Raw genomic sequence first — 18,599 nt, 5'->3', positions numbered from 1 at the left:
CTTTGTATTCTAAAGGGAATGAGTCCCCTGTAGACCCAGAGAGCCAAGAAGGCGCTTGTGACAGGCGGTGGTGGAGAACTGCTGCTCACAGAGTGTAGGGAAGTGACCCATAGAATAAGAATGAGGATGCGGATGCTTGGCTGTGGCTACCCACAGGGAAGCAGAAATCTGCCCCGGGAGCTCCAAGTTGAAGATTGCTGCCACTCACACTGACAAATGAGCCATGATTTTGCCCTTTTTTCTGCAGGCCTGACCCTTTGGATGGCTTTGTCCTGACCCTGGAAGATTCAAGCTCATTCAGTCCATCTGCTTTGATTGCAGGCACCACCAGGTTCTCTGTAGTCTTCTAGGGGTTTACACATTCATAGCTTATTTGGCGTGAGTAGGAACGTGACACTCAGTGGGCACACATCCTTCCACTGTTTGTCTTCCTTGATTATTTACCAGTCCAAGAAACAGAACCATGTACTTCAGCCATGCATCACAATTTAGAAGGACTTTCAAAAAATGTTTTTTTTTCCATCTTTTTCAAGAAATCTGAGGCTCTAAGTAGTTAACAATTTTTAAGATTGCTAACACGAAATAAGAATCAGAGCTAAAAGTCAATCCCAGGTCTTTCGAAGTCCCAGAGCTTCAAGCCTCTTCCATCAAATCCTAGAAAGTCTTGAAAACACGTCCTTCATGAAGAGGCTCGAGGAGTGGGAAAATTATACCTTCATTGGGTGCTGACTTACACTTCATGATTGAAACTGTTGAAAGCAATGTTTTTTTTTTTTTTTTTTTTTGAGTGCATATTAGATGCCAGTCACTGGGCTATGTATTTTCATCTACATTTGCCCATTTCGTCTTTCAACCATCTGATCTGATGATGATGATGATGATGATGATGATGATGATGACATGTTGCTGTTGTTGCAACATGACTCACTTTTACAGTTCAGATTCCAACAGGACATATGACAACTAAATTGCAGTGGAATTTTTAAACCAAATTCTGTCTAAATATAGCACCTAATTGCTATGAAAACACCTGGCTCCCAAGTTATGTAAGATACGGAGACATACACTATGTTTCTGAAAATGCAGGGCTGACTCAAATATATATCAAAATCACTACTCTGTTTACTACAACTGATATGGAAGAGACGGAGATTTAACACTCTAGATGCTCGTGTGCAAGTGCATGTGGGGGTCTGTGCGTGCATCTGTTAAATGTACTACAGTGGGGCACCTCATATTTTCAGATTAGGCACTAGAGGATCTGTAGATAGATGTGTACCTCCCCAATTTTCTTTCATCTCCAGATACCATGGAGAAGAGATGACTTCGTCATTTCTGAAGAATTTCAAATACGTCAGTACGTATGTGTGGTCTAGGGAAGTCGTTCTTAGGAGTGATTTTGTTCTCAAGGACATTTGGCAATGTCTGGAGACATTTGTAGTTGTCACGAGTGAGGGAGGTGCTACAGGCATCTTATGCGTAGAAGCCAGGGATGCTCCTGAACACCTTACAATATACAAAGGCAGCCCCCCACAACAAATTACTTTGATCCATCCCCAAATGTTTTTTTTTTTTTTTTAAATTTTTTTTATTATTTATTTATGATAGGCACACAGTGAGAGAGAGAGGCAGAGACACAGGCAGAGGGAGAAGCAGGCTCCATGCACCGGGAGCCCGACGTGGGATTTGATCCTGGGTCTCCAGGATCGCGCCCTAGGCCAAAGGCAGGCGCTAAACCACTGCGCCACCCAGGGATCCCATCATCCCCAAATGTTAATGCTATTAAGGTTGAGAAACCGTGGGGCTGAAGCAAACAAGAGTTAGAGGCAGAGTGCCAAGATTTGACCATAAGCAAAAGTACTGAAAGCTTTTCACCACTGCTTACTTGTCCACTAGCCGGGTCTCCAAAGGGACTTGCTTTGAGCGAGGGGATAGTTATTTTTGAGGTTAGAGAACACTTAAATCACCTTCCAGCTATGTATTTCCAAGCGATGAAAGTTTCTAGGTAACTGCAGGTGAAATAGCACTAAAAATAATATCACCACATAAAGTTAATGATAATATAACTTTCACTATTTAACTTAAAAAAAAAAAAAGGTACATTCAGAAACTTCTGGAAAAAGCCACATTAGCAAAGACATGCTGCTTATTTTTAAATAAGGAGTTTTCTGATACTGGTGGTAGGTGTTCATCAACATGGCTACAGCCATCCCTTACTTTCTTTTATTCTTATGAGGCTAAGGAAAGTGACTGGGCATTGAGCAGTCACTGGAGAGAGAAAGAAAATATTCATTTCCTACCCTTTCATTTATTTTCTTTCCCTTGCTCTAAGCTTTGCATTAATAAAGCACAGAAGGAAGAAGAAATCAGGACTAAAGATATTTGAATGCATCCTCCTTCCCATATAAAACCTATAATTTTCTGAAATTTTCAGAAATGCGTTACTTCTTTTCCCTTTTGACTGCCTGTGTTGAAATTCACAGAAACCAACAAAAGACATCATGAAGTCTCCAGCATGAATCATTTATTTGGACAAAATAGGGAGGCTATTTAAAAAAAGGGGGGGGGCAGTAATTCCTTCTTGCTGTCAAAAGATAAAGGCTTACAATTTCCTGCTGAAATGTGTACAATACCTTATAAATTGTGAACATGTAATCATCTTTTGAAAAAGAGGAGAAAAACACCAATTGGCAACATTTTGCCATAGAAGTGAATACATTACTGCAAACCGTAAATATTTTTAATTCTAGTCTTCTCGGGGAAGAAGATAAAGGTCGATTGTTTCATACCAGACAATTAAAGGTTTAGTTAAAGCCAACTAAAAAGGGTGATTGAAGTTATAAAAGTGACCATAATAAAACGAGTGAGTCCTCTCTCAAGTAAACTTTTGCTCTCGTTAGGTTGTGGGCATCTCTAACTATATCGATGTGAGGTCTGCAATATTCCAAAGCGGCACAGAATGAGCAATTCCATTCCATCTGTCCTGAACATTACCGAGGAAAGCAAAGCTTCTTTTGGGTGGTGACAATTCTACGACCGAGAATACCCCGACACTGGCTGCAGTAATTACAGTGAACAAACTTCTGTTTGTCCACGCAAACTGCCATATTCCTCTATTGCTCCCTATCCTCCAACGGAGAATTATGCAGGAACATTTGCAGTAAGAAATTATATGTGTTCACTGTCATTTGGGAATCATCATCACCATTTAAATGAAAATCATTGGTGTCAGTGATAGGGCTTTGCGGATACTCTGTGGTCTTTACAACCCTTCCCTGTAACAAGGCAGGCAATTCTATTCAAATGGGCTACTGAGTTTAATTGGGAAAACACCACCATCACCACCACCACCACCACCACCACCACCACCAACAACAACAACAACAACACAATTTTAATCTGGTTAATTTCTAGAGTTCGGAGGCAATATTGGGAAGTGGATGGTTTCCTCTTGGTGAATCCCACCTCTCATTTCAGCCCTGCCCTTTCTCCTCTGACCTGCTTATCCCTCTGCGTTGATGCTCAGACTGGGAACTATTTTCAAAAAATTCACTTTTCCCCTTGCCCCTTTCCTAACTTTGTCTCCCTCTCTCTTTAGTTGTGGAGCTATTTTCTCACCTGATCTCATGAAAGGTCGCACGTTGGAATAACAAAATCCAGGCCCCCTTCATTACACCAGAGTCTTACAGAAATAAACTCTCTTTGGTCCTTTCACACTCAGACCAGCCTCCTTTATTTCTCACTTAGGAAGCCAAGTTCAAGCTATCAGAGAGGACTGTGGATATCTATAGCTTGCCAAAGCTATCAAGGAGATCAAAGAATGACAAAACTAAGACAGCTCTAGTTTGATTTCTACTATAGAGTCATCATCTTCTGCAAAAAAATACAACAGTTGACAAATTAATGGACTTATTTTTGGCCTCCAGGTTGCTTCAGAGACCTAAGTTCATAAAAAAAAAAAAAAATAGCAGTATAAGAGAATGTCTAAGGGGCCAAATGAATCACTAACATATAAACGAGGGGGTTCCAACATGGCGAGAAGGCGTGGCACTGGGAAATCAAGAATCACTGCATCATCACCTTTTGGGTAACTGAGATTTGCTTATGATCTTTGTTTAGGGCAAGGGAAGGGATAATCTTATGTTATTTGATACAGATCTCAAAACAGCAGAGAATCAGAATTTCCCCATTTTTCCCCCAAAGGAATTGCTCAATCATGAAAGATAAGCCTCATGTTTAATTCATACAATAAAATCTCTCTGATTTATAGTATGATATATAGGTGCTATTCATGAGTAGAGGAGTATAATCATATTTTCACAGGTGATATCTCAAGTGATGCAAGGGGGGATTCATTTTGTTAAAATGTAAAAAAAAAAAGACTTTAAATCTGTAGCCCCTGCTGCTAACAAGGGACTTGGACACAGGAGGTGAGACTATTAATTACAGCAAGAGAGAGATCTGACCCTCTATAAAGGGAATTTATTTTTATCTATAGTCACATTCAGGGAAGAAGCCATTGAATGATGTTTTCCAGAGAGAGCTTTAGGGTGTGATTCAGAAACACGTAAGAAACCATCACTTAGTTGGAGTTTCAAGAGCAGTTGATATTACCTGACCCTTGTCAACATACCTCAGGTTGCTCAAGAGATATACGTTCATAAAAAGATAGTTAGCAGTACAAGAGCATGCCTAAGGGGCCAGGGGAATCATATAATCCAGGGGATTCAGACAGAAAGAGGCCATGGTACTGGGACAGCATCCTTTCTTCTCTTTTCCATGGCAGCCACCTAAGGAGCATGGTTGCAAATGAGCAACAGTGGCAGAGGAGGTCTCTTGTGGTCATCAGCAAAAGAGGTCTATATAAGGAAGTGAAAAAGTTTGAAATACTGATAACATCATTACTCAAATTGACTTCTCAAGAGACAACAGCAGAGGAGATGGGGAAACCCTGGTTAGATTAGCATCGGGGTGAATTAGAAAACCCACAGGCCAATATACATAAGCCTTGTTAACAGTAGCTATTTTGAGGTAATGCATGTGTGTAGGCAAGGAAGAACTCGGAGTTAGGTGTTGTTTGTTGTTTTTGTTTTGTTATGTGCCTTTCGTATTATTTGGTAGTCATGTACACATATTACCTCTGAAATATGAAAAAAAAAAGTTTTAAAAGCATGCTCAACTGATTCTACTTATTATGGACATATTTTTGTCTAAGTTTAATGTATCTTAACACACATTGACATCTGTTTTAATATCTAATGCTGTATAAATATTTCATAGATTCATTAGGCCCAGATGGAAGGATGAAGGACTAAGGAAGATTTACAAGAAGCTAAATAGTCGGCCTTCTGGTGTCAAGACAGGAATAACACAGATGTGATATATTTTTGTTCTTTCCCCCCTTTTTTTTTTTTTTTTTTTTTTGTCTAGACTTTTTCTGACTCCTATTCTGGCCTAGTCCTCATCAAGCCAGACTGAGATTCCTGGTATTGCCCAAATTCCATGTTTTCTGTGTCTGGCCTTGCCGTATGATGTTCCAGAATGATCATTCCACAAAGCCTGTACCCAAAAGCCTGCACTCTCTCCCTCCCACTGCTTGCCTGGGCTCTGATTGATGCTTAAGGCCTGGTGATGTTCTCTGAAATCACAGCCCCTCCTCTTTGCAAATCTATTGGTATTAACCCCTGGACTCTTCAAACTCACCTTCTCTAAGGTTATTCCTGACCATGTATCTGATCCCTGAATGATTAGACTTCCATTTGTGACCTTTATCAGTAGCTAAATCTATGACCTCCACCAATCTATGGTGAATTCATTGTATGACGAAAAGGGTATATACTACAGGGAGGCACAGCAGAAAGGGCATTGGCTTCTGTGTCAAACCAAACTGGTCATTTTCTGGCTTTTCCAACTTTCCAATTTTGGAAACTCTGGATGATTTAATTCCATTGAAGTCTGGTTTTCTTATCAATATAATGGGCAAAGCTATAGAGCAAACTGGAAGGCTGGCCCAAGCACCACAGTATAGATTTGATCTTTGTTGTCTTCTAAAAGAGTAAGATCATATTTCTCTACTTACTGTCCTTCAAAAACTTCCACTGCACTAAAAGAGAAGAAGAAGAAGAAGAAGAAGAAGAAGAAGAAGAAGAAGAAGGAAAAGAAGCAAGAAAGAAAAAGAAAAGAGAAAGAATAAATCAGAAGAAGAAAAGAGAAAGACCCGAAAGAACAGAAAGAAGCAGAAGACTGAAAGAAGGAAAGAAAGGAAAGACCACAGCCATAAGAGAAGCAGAGAGACCAACACCCGCCCCCCCTCCAACTCCAGCCCCTCCACTACCTACCATCACCCACCCTACCCAAACCCCACCCGCATCACCCCCCCCCAGCAATCCCCCTCCCCTTCCCCTCCCTCCCTCCCCCCTCCCCCTCCTCCCACCCCCACTCCCCCCCCACCGCCAAAAAAACAAAAAGAAAAGAAAAAGAAAAGATAACCCACAGTCTCCAAATTCCTGCCCAACTATCATCTCACTGCTTCTCCAACCTCCCCTTACACCACGTTCCTATTCATACCACCTGCAGGAATTACTGATTTTGGATTCTTCTATCCCTCCCTTTGCACTTCCATGGTAAACCTCATCTCATCCTTCAAAACTCAGTTTTAATATCACTGACATGAAGTTTCTATCTAATAGTTCATTTTTTTCTTATTTATATAATTACAGCACTTTGTTTACATATATAAAATATACATTTGTAAATATAAACTAATTTATTATTTTCCTTTATGCTCTGTCTTCCCAACCAGACTATAAGCAACTTCGAGATCCTCCCCCCAACTGTATGTACTCAGTATCTAGTACAATGTTTATCTTGTAAATGTTTTCAAGGATAATGGGAATACTTTAGAATGGGATTATGGTTGCCTAATTCAAGCAATACATGGATAAGGCAGCACAATGAGATATTATGAGATGCCCAGCCTATGGATAATTTAATAATGGTCCTTCAGTTATCTGTGGACTTGGCTGTAAAACAGAGAAAAAGAGAAACGACAGGGATAGAGATACTGGAAATTACTTTAGTCTCCTTTCTACTTTAGTAGAAATTTAATTTAGAGTATTTTGTCAACTGTTGGTCCTGTAATGTCAAAAAACATGAGTTATCTCTTCCATCATTTTCTCTTCTGTTATTTAGCCTCTGTAGAACCCCAGATATTATGTATAAAATGATGTCACAATATATTCTTGAGGAATAAAGAAATGGTGAATATATTTCTATAGAAATATAGATTTAGATAAATCTTGAAATGGAAAAGACTGAAAAACATATAAATCAGTTATCATTATTTTTTAGATAAATAAACAAACCTAAAGAAAACACATGGTGAATAAATTCACCCAGAAAATTAGCAAAAATAAATAGTACAAGGGCCCAAGTACCCTCAAGTCTAGTTCACTGTTTCCTTTGTGTATCACAGCAGACTTACACAGATTTTGTTATTTGATTTTGGACTTCATAATAATAATATTTGAAAAATGAAATTAACCTGATTTAGGCTATGAGTCATTGTAAAGATTTGTAATCCCTCCAGACAATTGAGAGTTGGCTTCAGACTAAATGCCTTCATTCACATTTGTCACAATCTCTACCTAAAATGGATCCAATAATTATTTGATTAATACTATGTTTATTTTTCACTGCCTTTACCACATCATTTTTTCTTTACCTCTTTGCCTTCTACATGTTTCTTTCATTTTCTTTACATGTGAAAATATATCCATCACAATTGAAAGCAAACAACAAAATATCTTCCATTACAATGTGCTAGAAACAGAACAGCTTTGGAAGCTAAAATCAAAGCATGTGATGAGGAACCACAGTGCTGGGGAAGAAAATGCATCAAATTAAAAAAAAGAAAATGTCTCATTAATGGGCCACCATAAGCCAGAGTAAACAGCATTTTTTTTTTAATTGAATGAAAAGAGCTTCATTACTCCTTGAGTGGATCCTTTTTCTGACAACTACAGGTCAGCACTTAAACCTTGTTAGTTGTTTTTGTTTAACTTTATGAGAAGTTCTTCTAAAAAATCAAGCAATTAATCTTCTACCCTAGGAATACTTTTTCCTATGGAAAACAAAATAATAAAACACAACACAAAAATGGAATGCCTACTTTCAATAGAAGTCCTTATAATTGGGTTTCTTCTGTTAAATATACATAATATATAATCTTGCAGTTAAAGTTTGAGTAAAGGTTACCTAGGGTCAAAAATACTAAAGAGTTTGAGCAACCATTTTCAAAAGAAAAGTATGGCACTCAGTGCTGGTAGAAAATAAATAATCTTTCAGCTATCTTGCATTGTAGCTTACTCAAGAAGATTAAAATAACTGGATGAAAATCCTTCTAGAGAGTAAATACTTGAGTAAGCCTCTGTCAAAAATCTCAATGGTTTAAGTTCTGGCTTTCTTCCTGAATGATGGTCTCTCTAGTTCATTTTCTGCTATTTGCTTTGCTAATTCAGTCTCAGTCTCCCACAAGTTAAAGTGACACCACGTGCAAGTTCAACCAGCCATAATTGAATTTTCTCCTTCCATGTACTGAGACTGGGATCTAGGGAAGACTATACAGCCACAGAAGGCATGCTCAGGAGAAAGAGTTCACATGTAACAGATGATTTGGTCTGACTTCTATCCATATTCTGAGTCCTCACTGTCACCTCCACCATCATGGTCACTACCACCATATTTACCATCACCATCACTTTTACCACAATGATTTCTGGGTTTCAAGTACTAGCAGGTTAACTGATCCCTTTGAAGTGTACCTTATGAAAATTAAAAATCGGCATTTAAGACACCTAATTTTCAGAATTGTTTTATTAAATATTAAACAAAGTTATGCAAAGTACCTACCACTTTATCTAGCTCTACTATACCTGTTTATGGATTATTTCAACTATTTGTTGAGCATTTATTAGGTGAACGCATTCTCATTCCATTGAACCCTCTCATCAACCACAATGGTCCCATTTTAAAAGTGGGAACTTTGAAAGGAATATCTCCCTTGCCCAAGGCTACTAACTGGTGGCATGAAGATCTGAAGCTGGGTCTATTCTAACCTGGCCCTAAAACCACTTATGGGCATATATTATGTTATTATAAAGTCCAGTTTACTGTTAAAGTTGATTTTGAACTCAGAGCTGATTGAAGCCACCTAGTCTGCAACTCTATTCAAAGAGTTATCTGGGCTTGGCTTGTTAATTATGAGTTCTTGGAATCATACCCTGACTGCTCTCACTCATGAAGCAAATAGCTAAAGATATGAATCCTATATCTCAGGCAAAGAGTAGAAAACCCAAAGTTTTATTCCAGGTTTTAGAAATCTCAGTTCTAAACTGAGATAAGGTCTTGACCTTATCCATTGACTGAGTGGTAAATTTTTCTCTAAATAGACCTGACCTTATAGATAATTCAAAATTGAGAAGTTAAGACCTAGCCACTTCAAATATCCATTCCCCATTCATATTGTGATCCCCAAGCCCCTAAAATGTATCCAAACTTGTTCAGAAAATGATAAAACCCAATCTTCTTAGAGTTTATTAGAAAAAAACAGTCGAGGGTCCCTGGGTGGCGCAGCGGTTTGGCGCCTGCCTTTGGCCCAGGGCGTGATCCTGGAGACCCGGGATCGAATCCCACATCGGGCTCCCGGTGCATGGATCCTGCTTCTCCCTCTGCCTGTGTCTCTGCCTCTCTCTCTCTCTCTGTGACTATCATAAATAAATAAAAATTTAAAAAAAAGAAAAAAACAATCGAAGAATTACATTAGAGTAACCCTTAACATATGTTAAGGGACATGAGCCATCACAGGTGGTTTTGAAGGAACATGAGTCACCATAGGCGTACTTGGGAAACAAGTATTACTCTCACTTTTGGTACTAAGAAGAGGCCCATATATTCTACATCATGGAATTCCTAATAATATTATTAGAATTGATTTATTGCAATTACAGGGAAACTGAATCTTTTATAAGAATGCACAACCAGTAGAAAGAAAGTTAGAGAATTAGTTATAGCATCCATCAAAAATGATACTTTTTTAAAAATATAGGGAGCTGTGCTAATTGAAGAAATTTCTGATTCTATCTTAGAGTCCAAGGATTAGGAATTCTATCATTCTTAAACACTTTGTGAGAAAAAAAAAAGCAACTATAACATTTGGCAGAGACAATATACAATAGAATGTTCAAAGACATTGAACTAACCTCATTCCTAGAATATATCTTCCAGATATTCTTTAAATCCTTTGCAGAGATTAAGAGGTCAAAGCTTTTTTTCTTCTTTCTTTCCTCCCTCCTCCATCCCCATCCGATCCACAAGAGAGTCAGCAAAAATACGCATCCATTTTCAAGGAAAGAAATACACTTTACCATCAGCTACAGGGTTGGTAAATTCATCTGTAGAAGGAGATTTAACAGAAACTATTAAAAACTGTCCCCTACTCTAATGGCCATTTGAATTACAGAGATTAAATACTCATTGCCACCCCCCCCCCACACACACACACACACTCCATGTCTCTATGTGAGAGAATTACTATATGACTAAATAGGAGAAAAATTTTAACAGCCAAAGTATTCTTAGAATTAGGAAACAAAAACAATCTTTCTTCCACAAGCCACAAAACATCTGAAAGCCAATTTGATCATCTCCAAGGACACCTGGAAACCAACACTATAGATCAACCACTTGGGAGCCAAAGCTTAGCTTAGAAAGGTTAAGGGAAAAGGTTCAAGATAGTTCATAAGAGAGGCAAGGGATATATAATTTGAAGACACAGAATCATAGACAATTATGAGACAATTAATAAGTGTTCTCTCCCAAAAGTCTTTTAAAAATTAAGATAAATTTGTCTTCACGAGGAAAGAATGAATGCTTCCCTGGGTGTTAAGTGGAGTCTAGCTGACATTTTTCTTAAGGCCATCACCATCAGCACCCACTCTCACTAATCTTTTGACTCTTATTCAACAGCCATGTAAATGGAATTTACTGCTGACCTTTCTAGCTGATAAAATAATGTCAGAGCCAAGAGCTCTGATAGGTTGTCCATACAATCTTAAGCGTAATAAAACAATCCAACACATTGAATCCTAAGCAATTAGTAGAAGGGAGAAGAGCCAAGATTTTATAATAACACATTTGGAGTGCTGAGTAGTGGTGTGTCCAAACAATACTATCAATCTTTTGTCAACCCAACTGAAAGAATTTGCAGTAATATATGATCATCCCCCATCCCTTCAATACACATTATTACTCCAGTTTTTCCTTTTTTTTTCCTTAACACACTAAGACTTGAGGCCTTCTAGATTCCACAGCATTATCCTAGAAATCCACAGGATGCCTGAATGAACAGCATTTTATATGGTTTAATGTCATTATAATGCACACCCTAGCATAAATCCAAATGGAACCAAGGCCTATTTTCAACATTCTTTGTGTGCAGACTATTTAAAATTGTAGAAGTGACACAATTATCCCTCCCTAACTTTTCTGTTGATGCAAAGACAGCAGTCACCTTCTTATAGGGCTACACATTAATCTATGACTTTATATTTTGCACAAAACAAATACTGCCTTATAAGTTTTGCTCCATATATACATATACATACATATACCCATATATATACATACAATGCTGCACATGTATACATACATATATGCATACAAACACAAGTATATGTATGCACAAATATATTTAAAGAGAGCGAGAGCAAGAGGGGCAGATGGAGAGAAAGAGAATCTCAAGCAGACTCCACACTGAGCACAGAGCCTGATGCAGGGCTGGATCCCAGGATCCTGAGATCACGACTTGAGCTGAAACCAAGAGTCAGACGTTCGACTGACTGAGCCACCCAGGCGCCCCTTTGCAATGTATTATGTTATGCATCAAAATCAGAATTTAGGTTCGTTCCCTATTGACATCACAAACGGAGACTAGCCTTGAAAACTCCCTGAGCAGACAAAACAAGTTTAGTCATATAAGCAACGCTTAATTTACCTTACTTTGCAAGGCTAACTTGACCTGTGTTCTTTCTTGCTTAGGCCTCTGAAAATCATAAGCAAAGCTTGAAATGTCTCCCAAGGTTGATGAGAAGTCACACCGACCGATTCCCTATCATTTAAGAAAAACTCTACTATTAGACCCCCTCTCTGTGAAGAATAAACAATCACTACTTTCTTACTTTACTAACTGCTTTATAACAAGATATCCCTGAGTCCCATTCCACGTTTTGGTTTGAACGCTCTTCTTTACTGTATGTACCATAAACTTTTACCCATTATCGCTTAGGTGATTGATTGGCTCTACTTCTGTTGTTTTTAAACTTTTGATGCTCCACACAAAGATTTCTCAACAGGATTTTGTAAATAATATGGTTTTTGTTATCTAACCATGATTTAAAATGATCTGAATATCACTCTCTTGAAAACTTTACTGATTACCAAACCAAATAAGATGAATTTCACAAACTTTGGTTTTATTAGATGTCATGAAAGCCAAAGATAGAATTTAAAACTGGAATAAAGAAAGGTCTTCTCGTCTAGGAATATGGAATCTTTGTAGCTTAGAATTCCATCTGCCCTTGTTACTTCTAGCTAGAATCACCATATTTTATTTCTGACAATACATTTTGGTAAAGCAGAAAAAGACTAAAGTCATAAAGGGGTATTATCACTTCACAAGGAAGGGATAAGCAGCAGGAACAGATGAAATTCAAATCAGCCAAGATCCTGTTTCCATGATAATGTATTTCTCTAGCTTTGAAATCACAGCAGAATTGCTTCTGTACGGAGTGGTTTTCAAAGTCATCTTTGAGACATCATTGAGACTTTTTAAATAGATAGCATCTAGTAGAGTTAGACCCCTAAGAAAGGAGACTTCTGCATCAGAGAGCGAAAATCCATTCTTCCCATTTCCAGGGGGATGAAAAACACAAGTAGAGTGTCTTGAAATATTTTTTTCTTCTTCTTCAGATTCATTACGATTTTCTAATTAGGGCTTGGTGTCCTATGTAATTAAGGCAGGTTCCTTTGTCAAAAGCTACCAATTCCTCTTCATTCTATCACATTTTGCACTAGGACCTATTAAATAATGAATAGAGATATATGCTAGTGTCATCAAAAAGACAGAATGGAGAGCAAGTAGATGGCATATCCTAATAGATTGGGCAGTTGAAGAGCTTCAGAGAAACTCAGAAAGCAATAATTTACCATCACATGTGTCTAATTATCTTTTGCAGCTGATGGTTACAATCCTTGGAGTAAAGAGAAAGTGCAGTTGTTTGTCTATTAATTTAGTATTTTAATGTTCTAATACTTGGATCTGTAATTTCCTGTTCCACTCCGTGACAGTTGTCTGTCCACTGACTAGTGTGACATTGTTATACATTTGAGTGAACACCATTTGTTTTTAATTTGGGTCTCTTTGTAATGAGGTCATATAAAAGCCATCATCATTAGGAGTTTTTACAATGTGTGAGTACAGAGAAGCCCGTCCCCTCCCTCCTAGCCTCCTTCATGTCAGCAAGTAGGGCCTAATGGTGCAAATATCATATTAGCATCAGGAAAGGGGATGCAGAATGACTCTTAAACAGTTTATCGCCCTGCACTGTTCATCTGAATCTATAACTTGTCGAAGGTGGAGAGGGTCATGGTCCTTAAAGTCAGTGAAGGTCCATTAGGTTCTCTGATGAGGACGCATAAATATCAAGATATTGATCATTTTCAGGATAGGAAAAGGTACATGGGGACAGACCCTTGTATTCCATAAACACATATTTCTTAGTGATATCAACAGCCTTAAGAATAAGGTCAGCAATCACAACAGAAGCTCACATGACATGAACATGTAGTAGGACCAGGCACTTTGCTAAGCGTTTTCCATGTGTAACAAACATCACATCATTCTTAAAACCATTATTGGCAACCCCCTCTTGGTTACTTGTTGCTCTTGTAAAACAAACACACAACAAACAAAAATCACAAGCTATTGGCTTAAAACAATACACCTTTATTATCTTACAGTTCTCAAGGTCAGAGATCCCACATGTGCCTCCCTGGGCTAAAATCAAGGTGTTGACAGGGATGCTTTCCTCTCTGGGGGCTCTAGCGGACAATCCGTTCTCTTGCCTAGTCTAGTTTTAGAGGGCAGGGGTTTCCTTTGCTTGTGGCCTCCTTCCATGTAACCTGATATATTTACAGGTTCTGGGATTAGGACCTGGACATCTTTAGAGGGTCATTATCCTTCCGACCACACCCTCCAATCTCAAGGAAAGTGAGAGTTTCAGATTACAATTTAAAAAATGATCATTGGGCAGCATGGGTGGCTCAGCAGTTTAGTGCCACCTTCAGCCCAGGGCATGATCCTGGAGACCCAGGATCGAGTCCCACATCGGGCTCCTGCATGGAGCCTGCTTCTCCCTCTGCCTGTGTCTCTGCCTCTCTGTGTGTGTGTGTCTCTCATGAATAAATAAATAAAATCTTAAAAAAAAAAAAAAAAGATCACATTTTTGCCTGCAACCATCCCTTCCTTGTTTCAATCCTTTCAAGCTCCTTGTTACTGGTATGAAAACAAAATCCTCCAACGTGACCTTTAAGACCCAGCAGAGCCTACTCCCCCGTCCCTTATTTTTCCCTATCGTTCCCACTGTCTTTCCTCTAGCTACACTAGCCTTGCTCTGGACCTGTGACCTAACATACACATTCCTGTTTTCCAAGCTCAGTACCTGCTGTCTTCCATCTGGAATGCTCATCCAACACAGCTTTGCATAATTAACTTCTATTTATTCTTCTGCCTATGCCAAGCATCGCTTCCTCAGGGAAGCCTGCACTAACTCCAAATCTTCCTCCTGTTAATTAATTAACTTATTTATTAATTTAGTTATATACATATATTTCTTTTGTGCTCACCTTGTGCCAAACACTCCTCCCAGTGCTGAGGATACAGCAGGGAACAAAACAGACAAAGCTCTGGCGTTTGTGAAACTTATGTTCTGGGAATGGGAGACAGATGATACACAATAAGCAAACCCTCCATATGTCCGGCAGACTAAATACTAGAAAGAAAACTAAATCAGACCAGGAGATGAGAGAAATGAGTGTGGGAGCTACGTTAGCCAGAGAGGTCAGGGAAGGATTCTATAACGGATGACATTTGAGGAACCATGGGAATGGGGAAGGGGATAGTGAGTCTTGTGGATTTTCGAGGGAATAGCATTCCAGGAAGAGGAAATGGTATGTGTGAAGACCCAATAGAGGGGGAGCACCTATGACATACTGGTCCCAGAATTCTATGTCACTGTCCTGTAAGGGTGTTAATTTTCCATTTCAGTGTCATCATTTGACTGACCTCTGTCTCTTCAACTAGACTTCAAATCCATGAAAGAAGATACTTTTTTCTGCTTTTACTTAACCATCTTAATCATACTGCTTGTCATACTGTTGACCCTCATAAATGTTTGTTGGATGAACAGATAAAGGACTCTATCTTATGACAAAGTGTCATTCTGATATCTAATGTTAATTTATGAGGACATGGAGGATTATAGTCCGTAATAACTTTCCAAGGTCATGTAACTAATCAATAGCAAAGCCATGCCCTAAACCTAAGACTATCTGATACCATAGTTTATGTTCTTAACCATTCTATCTATTATCTACTAATTTTTTTTGGAGATGCTTAATGTCAATTCTCTCTCTCTTGATAAGGAAAATGACTTAGAATAGACAGACAAGTAGTGTTATCAATTACAGCATGTTTTAACAGGAACAGAGGCATATCTGCTTAGAGCCCTGGTCTCATAAAACACTGAGATTAATGGCCACCTCAAAAGTGTATTTAAAGAAGCAAGACATTGCATAGGATGATAAACATGAAAACAAGGAAATGGTAAAATATTTCTGGGGCCAATACCGTATTACACATGGAATGAATAAGTAGAAAATCTGCTAATGTGTTTATGGTCTTGATAAAAGTTTCATGATGTTACACAGAAAGTGAGTGTTAACAGCATCCACTTGTGTGCATGGCAGGTTATTCTTTTTCAGCTCACATCCCTATCAGGAAAGGGCTCTTCCCTCTAAAAGGGGTGGATTATCTTTTATCCCATAGTACGGTGGGGAGGAACAGTAGACCATCTATCAAGAAATGGAAGTTGAGTGGTTTTCAACAGAGAGCATGAGAGATGGAGACAGGAATTCAAAATATATTTTGGGGGGCATTTGGGTAGCTCAGTTGGTTAAGCATCTGCCTTCAGCGCAGGTCGTGATCTCAGGGTCCTGGGATCGAGCCCTGTATTGGGCTCCCTGCTCTGTGTGGTGTCTGCTTCTCCCCCCACCCCACCATGTTCTCTCTCACTTTGCTCTCTCTCTTAAATAAATAGGTAAATAAATAAATAATCTTAAAAAAGCAAAGAATATTTTGGAAGGCAAATGTGCAATGTGTATTGGTACTTTGATAGATGTTGTGATGTAAAGTGGACCTTGAAAGACATTGAATACTGTTTAAACATATGAATAAGGGCCATGATTAAAATAAGAAATGAATTAGCATGGAATAACTTCTGGTTGGAACAGATAGCAGAGGACACTTTGGACAATGTAAGCTGAAAGAAGCCAGCCTAAGAGAGACTATTTTAGAATATATTTTTACTAAAAGTTTCCCATAATTTTTACCAGGAAGGAAATTTATGTTTACATTAGAAATATAATAAATATCACTTATGTTTATTGTATACAATTTTGCTTACATTAACTCCATTTAAATTATATGTGGTTCTCATTGCATTGTATGGAGTTTGAGTCATTCTCGATTAAGCTTATTGTTGTTCCTGGAAGAAAAGTTTAATTCAAGGTATTATAAACACTGACATTATTAATCAAAATAAATGCTTATTTAAAAATATATTTTAGTTAAGCAATTTAAAAAGGCAATATATGCACATAGTACAAAACTCAAAATTGTAGTGATGTAAAGTGAAAAATGAGTTCCCTTCCGATACCCTAAGCTATTCAGTTCATACTCCCAGAAGCAGCATTTTTAAATATGTCCTCCTACAGATAATGTATATGTAGGTGTATGTGTGTATACATATGTGTGTGTTGTATGTACATATGCATATATAACACACATACATATATATGCACACATGTTCTTGATGTTTTGCTTTAATTCAAAAATACTTTCCTATTTGCTATGGTACAGTGGGTCATATCCATTATATTCTGTGATTATTTTGTATCTATATGTAAATCTGAATGCACTCTGCACATTGGCTTTAAATGACTGAATTATCATTCGCAAGTTTTTCAGTTGATTTTCTTAGGCTTTCCACACAAACAGCCTCATCATTTGTATACGTGCTGCTGAAGCGCGCACGGCAACCTCATCATTTGTGAAAGTGATCATTGACATGCTCCTTTCCAATTTTTATAATTCTCATTCCTTTGTTAGATTTTGTTGGCTCTTACGTCAAGACTACACTAAATACTTCTGTTGATAAAGGACACACAAAAATTGAACACCAATAAAAAATAAATTTATTATTAAAAAAAAGGACACAGTGGCTTAATCCTGACTCTAATATTTTAATGGGGATATTTCCAGTGAGTTCTACAAAGCATGATGTCATCCTTACTTGATAGAGCAGCACTATTGGTCTCTAAGAAGAAACAAGAAAATTGTCTTCTTTTAAATACACAATAGATACATGATAGGGAGACAGACAGATACTTCATGTAACAGGGACTAAAATAGCGTGGCTCAGACCAGTCCTCAAGGAATTGTAGGCTATTTGGGCCCTTGGACTCCGGCCCCAGGGAATGGAGAGAGAGACCCAGCCCGCGACCTGTTGAGGGGTCCAGGTGGTAGTCCCAGGCCAGGAGGCCACCTGGCTCTCCCAAGGCCACACATGGTCAGAGGATGTACACAAAAAGATGCCAGGGATCAAGGTGTAAGCATTATTATATATCTTATGACTCCCAATAATAATATCTGTATCTATATAATGATTATTTATTAGCATAGAACTGAACAAAGCAGTCTCTTAGGAGTTATTTCTAATTTCCTCCGCTTTTATATTAATGTCTGTTTTTACTTCTATTTTGCGTTATTTGTGTTTCACTCCTTTTTTTTTTCATGACTAGGTTAGCTAATGGTTTATCATGTTCACAACTTTTCCCCCAAAGATCAGCTTTTGAATTTTCTATTTTGATTCATTAATATCTGTGAAGCAGCATTTCTTTACATTTTTGTAGTTTATGGGTCTCCTGGTGAACATGATGAAAAATTACAGTCCTGTCTTCAGGAAGATACACGTGCTCACACATTCTTTAAAAGTTGCAGATTTTAGGGAGTTTATTTACACTTATTCATGGACCTTCAATTAGAAGGATCCATTCGTCATGGATCTTTTCAAGTATTGCCAAATAGCAAATCAGTTAAGTTTGCAAGATGGGTTCAGCTCAGACCCGGATCTTTCTTGGCACATTTTAGAATGGAGGCCTGACTATTAACAGGTTTAGGATTCTCCTACTCCCGCTTCTACTAC

General features: G+C 38.2%; 1 protein-coding gene across 6 annotated transcripts in view; it reads right to left on the bottom strand.

The window, feature by feature from the left end:
• The window catches only part of LRRC4C (leucine rich repeat containing 4C), a 1,155,661-nt gene that overhangs the window by 525,243 nt on the left and 611,819 nt on the right, over positions 1-18,599 (bottom strand). For 4 of the 6 annotated variants that reach the window (XR_005373312.1, XM_038562989.1, XM_038562991.1 and 1 more), the window contains exon 3: positions 10,260-10,451. The exons of the other annotated variants lie outside the window; for them this stretch is intronic. The gene's annotated coding sequence lies outside the window, so the exon portion shown is untranslated. The remainder of the gene's footprint in view (positions 1-10,259; positions 10,452-18,599) is intronic. 6 annotated transcript variants of the gene reach the window in all.

This window comes from Canis lupus, chromosome 18 (genome assembly GCF_011100685.1).
Source record: "Canis lupus familiaris isolate Mischka breed German Shepherd chromosome 18, alternate assembly UU_Cfam_GSD_1.0, whole genome shotgun sequence".
Classification (NCBI taxonomy): domain Eukaryota; kingdom Metazoa; phylum Chordata; class Mammalia; order Carnivora; family Canidae; genus Canis; species Canis lupus.
The sequence above is the reverse complement of the archived record's forward strand: the minus strand, read 5'-3'. Positions and strand labels throughout refer to the sequence as shown.